The 6,643-nt window shown below is 43.9% G+C and overlaps 1 long non-coding RNA gene across 1 annotated transcript; it reads left to right on the plus strand.

Moving 5' to 3' along the window:
- The first annotated feature begins 1,305 nt into the window (after window positions 1-1,305).
- On the plus strand, window positions 1,306-4,485 carry LOC144937882 (uncharacterized). Its single transcript, XR_013637789.1, has 3 exons — window positions 1,306-1,579; window positions 2,810-2,899; window positions 3,850-4,485. It is a non-coding gene; the product is annotated as an uncharacterized LOC144937882 (long non-coding RNA).
- The last annotated feature ends 2,158 nt before the right edge of the window (window positions 4,486-6,643 follow it).

Raw genomic sequence — 6,643 nt, forward strand, 5'->3', positions numbered from 1 at the left:
TTAGCATATTTATGGGTGTGGTTTGTCCTTTTTGTCCACGCAGCCGCCAGGTGCTATCTGTCCACCGTGGACTGGAGGCAGCAAAGCAGCACAGAAGCTGGAAGGCCGACTTTTCAAACAGGAACACAAACGCCACAAGACCCAACGCTTTCCCAGCAAATGCCACCTGGAAGTGATGCAAGTTGTCAAGAGTCGTGTCCTGGAGGGAATGTATAACCCACATATTCTTGGGTCTTTCGGTAAAGTCACGTAGATAGGTTCAAAGAAAATAAAACTACGACGTTTCGATGGCAACACAAGCGGTCGTCTTCCTTTTCCTGAAGACGACCGCTTGTGTTGCGATCGAAACGTCGTAGTTTTTTCTTGTTTTTTGTTATTTTCTTTGAACCTATCTTCGTGACTTTACCGAAATACCCAAGAATATGAATTCCTGCAGTCACGAAAGCTCTAAGTCAAGATATAACCCACATATTTGTATTTTTTCAAAGAAAACCCGTTTAAACGACATTGGAAGATTTGACAAACAACGTTTAATAGTTTGTATTGTATTAACTACCTACAGATGGTCGTTCAATGATCTTAATAATATAATTGTTTCATCCACTTGCCCACTCTCAACATTCTCAATTGAAATATACATAGCAAATATTGCCCCCTATTGCAAAACCTTGGTAGGACCCTCCTGAAAAAGAGTCACGAGACTCAGTGAGGCTTTCATGGGTAAACAGAAACAATAAATTAAGACTCCTTTCAGGACAATAAGGTGGTGTGGGTTTTTGAGGTTTTTTTACCCAGGATATCCCATATATGTCTATCACAGTGCGGAGTGGCATAACCTGCATAATCTATACAATCTTTCTGTTGCGAGGCTTAAGGAGTATTTCTCAAAAGTCTTGCTGAATTTACAAAGTAATACGATGTACGAGGTATTATTTGGGTTTTTAGGTAAAGTCACGTCGATAGCTTCAAAGAAAATAACAAAAAACTACGACGGTTTTTTTTCCTCCTGAATACGACTGCTTACGTTGCGATCGAAACGTCGTAGTTTTGGATGTTTTTGTTATAGTCTTTTAACCTGTCTATGTGACTTTACCGGAGGACCCAAAGAATATGAATTATTGCCGTCACGAAAGCTTTAAGTCAAGATTTAATGTACGAGGTGTTTCGTTGGTTTTAGAAAAGTATCAGTTTACCGGTCGGGTACATTAAAATGTTGAACAAATTTGCGCATTTCTAAAGAACGTAATATTGAGCAAGCTCTGCGTTTGCAGTTTATTCAAATATAAACACTGACGACCCGTCCGTGAAGTTACAAGCGGCTGTGTTTTAACATCTGTGCCGAGTCAGAAAACACCGACACTGGGGGAGGGATGATGCACTGTGACGTGCGAAAAGCACCTCTTGGTGTGGTCCCTGCCTCTTCCTGTGCACCATTACTCGGCACATTCTCGCGCTCGCTATATTATCAATGCCCACGCAAACGACAGCGCACACGAAACGCGATCCTTCGAGCGCGCAGACACAATAAACGCAGTACGAGACCAGGACCCGTTTCAGATGGTGTGACTAATCATTAACGGTAAGCTGAATTTATCGTGATGTTAAGCGTGCGTTGTGGTCAATGTTCAATGTGATATGGTTGCAGTACTGTACATGGTTATTTAAATATACCGTATTAAGAGGTGTATTTTTCTTGATTATTTCTTAACGAAACATGTTTTCAAAATGTGTGGTTTGTCAATGATGTAAACAATACATTTCTGACTGTACAATATAACACCTTGTTGAAAATATGAAAACACTGTTTTTTTCTGAGATCAATAATTATCTATTCGTAGTCGTATCAGGGAAAGCCTAAGTCATGACTTCCAGGAGGGCCGTGTGGCAAATCCATGAATGAGTGGCATATGGGAAGAAACGGGGGCTTACCGGGAGAAACCCCATTGTGTGTGCGGGGATAAGGCTCAAAGCTCCAGTCAAGAATGCATTGTACCCCCATTGGGTGACCATACTGTCCACGCTTTGTATTCCCAAAGCAGGCTTCCATCCAAAAACACCAAATATTGATTTAGTCATCTGACAAGATCGGGTGTATTTGGGCCACATTCGTCCTACATTTATATTTGTGCACATTTCCAAAATGTTCACGTGGATCATTAAAGTAGATCCTTCCCCGGTTATACTAAACATAACACGAGTCTGTTGGTTTAACACGTAGGCTTTCGCGACCAATATTATTCATAATGAACGTTTTTGGGTTAGATCGCGTTATTTATAAATGTGTCGTAACCCTCCACCACCCGACACGGCCAATCAGCAAAAAAGTCTCACGTTGACAAAATACAAATAGTTCACTACTTTAGCCCACCGGTGTGTTGAAGCGTGTAAATGTTGTGGTTTCACGCTTCAACACACCGGTGGGCTAAAGCAGTGAACTCTTTGTCTTTTGTCAACGTGACACTTTTTTGCTGATTGGCCGTGTCGGGTGGTGGAGGGTTACGACACATTTATAAATAACGCGATCTAACCCAAAAACGTTGATCACGAGCCTGTTGCTCCGTTTGACTTGGCCAGGCGTCACGACATCCTCTTCACCCCTCTGTTTTCTTAGCCGAGCGACTTAACATTCTCGTCATTGTGACTTGGCAAAAGTCAAGAGTGCTTTCCACATCACTTCATTTCTGAGTGGACTAAAGAAATACACACAGTGTTCTCCATTACCAAACAGGTTTTTTTTCTCTCAAAACAAATTATTCAATCAGCACGAGTGATATAATATAACACGCGTTCTTTCGTCGCCTCTTTGAAGCCTGCAGCTATGTGGCAGGCAAGATCCGCTCGCTGTGCTGCGAAAGCAAGCACAGCACACCAGCTGATCCCATGCCAAAACAGACACAAGGTGAGACACACTGAACGTTGCATACTTCTGGGCTAATAAGCAATGAAAGTAACGAAAAAAAAATAGATGGACATTTTTGTATTGCGTAAGTTGTCGTTTCGCGACCTAACAGAGAGTGGCTTCATAAGAGATTGGTGCCAGAAAGATGTGCCACTACTTGAACAGTTTGGCACAAGACAGGAAAGTATAAACATGGACGAAATGTGCAGTGAACGCCTACGGGCTATCTGGCCATGGATCGTGAAGATGAAGTTTTCGCAGCAGTGCTGAATAGCTCTCCGATAAGTTTTTTGGGGGGTTTTACTGCGTGTTGTGCAACAATGTCCGACGTTTAAAGCCACCTGCAGGCAACACGTGGAGCGGGATGTTCGACATCTTGCCGGGTAGCAGGCGGTACAACCTGAAGACGCATTTAACAGCCAATGGACAGACTTGAAAACAAATCTAAATTCTCAATGACATCAAATTTTGCTGACGAAAAATCCATTATTTTCAGAGTGTAACCCGTTGTATCAGGGTTACACTGTGGCATACGGAACCTAACAACAGAGCTACCTCTGAGACCCCTTGAAATGACTTCTGTTTCACACGGCACCATTTTTCAAACACTGCCAATTTAGCCAAATTAAGCGAAGAACCAAATTTAATGTAAAAAACAATTTTTTGGGCAGTCATTGGATACCGGGGTTAGACCATTACCTCGCTACAATTGACAACCCAATTTAATCACATGCCAGAATATTGGCGGTGTCAGCGCAGCACTCTGACCCCGGACACATCCGGACACATCTAGAAGTGTAAACCTTGATTTGCATCTGCGTGTACGCATCACGTCCAGGGACCATGTGAGTGGACCTGAACTTCTGCATAGTTTTGGGATGCGACATTGAACCCATTTTTACGCAACCTGTCAAAACAAACTTGTTTTTTCTCTCCTCCCACTGTAATAGCTGCAGGTGGATGCAGTCGGACGCGAGTGACCCAGCCCTGCCCGTCCAACGAACATCTCCCACAGCCCACGGCCGAGCGCAGAGGATGATATTAGTGGAAGCGCTGATGGAGCAAAGCACAGCCCTTCAGCGCCCTTTCTCTCATTTCCCGATTGTCCCTCCACCCAAACCCCAACACGCCAACGCAGCCATTAAATCAGCAGACTCCACGCAAATTCGAGGCGTAACCAGGATTTCACTTTAGCCGGATCCGTCCGCATCATTGCCCCTAAATTATTTCCACACTCGGCACACACCATCCGGTATATAACCCTCGATATGGCTGTGACAACTGGTCACCTGCCACCTCACCGCCTATGCCAGTCTACCAGCGACCCGGGGGATATTTAGCAAGAGATTAAGCCCTGGGCATAATGATCAACACCCCCCCCGCCCCCCCACTCGAATTGTGATTTCGGGTGGCGATAAAAAAAATTATTGTCAACATTGTGGGTAATCTTAGGTCACGTGAACCCGTTACATACACCATTCGAATCAAAAACACTGCTCCTCGACTTCCGATGCACGCTACTTGACGTGGGCGTCACAAACTTTAATGAACTCTATTAAACAGAGAGGTTAATACACCCCCCCCCCCAGCACAAACCTACACATCGGTGATACGTTTACCAAGTGCCTGAATGAATGCTGTACTCGGGCGGTGGGGGGGGGCGGTTTATCGTGTATTTCGTAGCTAGTGGCTTTCCTCTGCTAGGCCACGTGTAGTGACGTTGGTGATGAGCTTATGAAGTCAGCAACATTAACTCCCCCCTTTGTGGGAGGTGAACCTGTCCGATGTCCTCTCATTCAGAGTTGAGCATCAGCTATGCAAATGCTTTCCACTGCAAAGTTTACATTGTACTCTCAAGGTCATGCCCCAACGATGCCAACGATAGCACTTAACAACGGACAAATTGGGTCGTCCTAAATGACCACCGAACAACAACGCTGCACACAATGGGGGCCACAACGTGTCTGGCAAAGGGCAGTGTGCAGCAAAATGCATCGTTGTACTGCACTATGCCTGCACGTCTATGAGTCCCACTTGCAACAGCGTTGGTGAAGTATGGTCAAATAACCCCCCCCCTGCTCCCAAGACTTGCACAGCGTGGGAAGGCCCTCAACCAGCAATCGATTGGCTATCCACAAGAACACCGACATCAGCAAGCCACAGGAGAGTAATTGTACGCTTCAAGCAGGATCTCAATACCGCATTTTGTTTAACTGATGCTCGACAAAACTGACTTAGCACATTCCCTAGCAGCAGAAAGTGGTTTTATAGTTAAGCTAGTGTTTGACACTTTTGTACTCCTCACAGGAAGCCGTTTTCGTGTGTTATTCACCTCTTGCAATCTAAATAAAACTCGCTTCAAAGATTAATTCACCTTAGAACACTTTAAAGTGGTTCGTCGTCGATTTACAGATTCCGCCGTCACTGTTTACAATATGCAACAAAAAACGAGGGAAGGGTGGTAGAGCAGCTAGGACGAACACGCTGCTCAAATGTGAACACTTTTTACTGCACAAACACGTTTGTACTGCAAGAGCAACCGGTGGCTTGGAATTAAATGAATACCGCATAACCACGATTTTGCACGTGTGGCGTCAATGATTTTTTTCGTCCGAGCATCCAAAACGAGGTGGCGCTAGACCCTAACGTGTGCACAACACGTACACCCGCCGACTAATGCTGACAACACGGTAATTCAATGAAGGTGTTTGGTTGGCGATGGAAAAACAAATAAGGATTTCGCCGAAGGAAAATATACCCACCGGCTAGACACTTGCTTTGAATATGATTCAGGCTCTTGCTTGGCACGATGACAATCTCGTGTATGCCATTACGCACTTAACGCTTTCGTGAAATTGCCAAATAATGTAATATCGTTGTTTTAAAAGGTAATTATCTTATTCTTGGTTCTTTCGGTAAAGTCACGAAGAAGGGAAATAATAAAATTATACAAATATAGAACAATAAAAATTCTCACGACGTTTCGACTAACAAGCAATCATCAGGTGTGAAATCCAAATTTTCTTGCTGTGGATTTCACATCTGATGATGATTGCTTGTGTTGCAGTCGAAACGTCGTGACAATTTTTATTGTTCTATATTTGTATTATTTTATTATTTCCCTTCTACGTGACTTTACCGAAAGAACCAAGGATATGAATCCCTGCAGTCACGAAAGCTTTAAATCAAAAAGGTAATTATCTAATAAAATTACAGTTTGGAAAAAAAACACCAATAACATTACAAAATATAACAATTGACCCAAGTTACACAAGATTTCAGTCCCAGCTCAGCATCGGGATAGGGCTCGCAACACTGGGTAAGTAATACACTCGTCACTCAAGAGACAGCAGTGCAAGTCTCAAAACACGTCGTGTCAAAAAGGATCCCGGATGGGATTTTGGCCAATCGAGTGGGTTTTCTTTCTGGAGCATTTTTGAATTTGGGAAGAAAGGAATGTCCCCGGAGAAAAATCACCCATTCGTGTGGACACAGCACGATAACTGTGCACGGCTTAGCAATCTTCTTGCTGTACTGCATAACGAGAGGTACCTCACTGCTCTCGCTGGTGAGCTTTGTCACGCATAGTCAGGTGGTTTCCGTTAAATCGACTCCACTTCGCTAGCCACCACGCTGCAGGTTGCCGATGGGATCAACGATAACAATTCTTTGTGGGTATCAGATATTCACATTTTTCCGTAGCACGTGAAACTGGGTCTCAAAGAACAAGAATTAACTTGGTTT

Source organism: Lampetra fluviatilis, chromosome 20 (genome assembly GCF_964198595.1).
Source record: "Lampetra fluviatilis chromosome 20, kcLamFluv1.1, whole genome shotgun sequence".
Classification (NCBI taxonomy): domain Eukaryota; kingdom Metazoa; phylum Chordata; class Hyperoartia; order Petromyzontiformes; family Petromyzontidae; genus Lampetra; species Lampetra fluviatilis.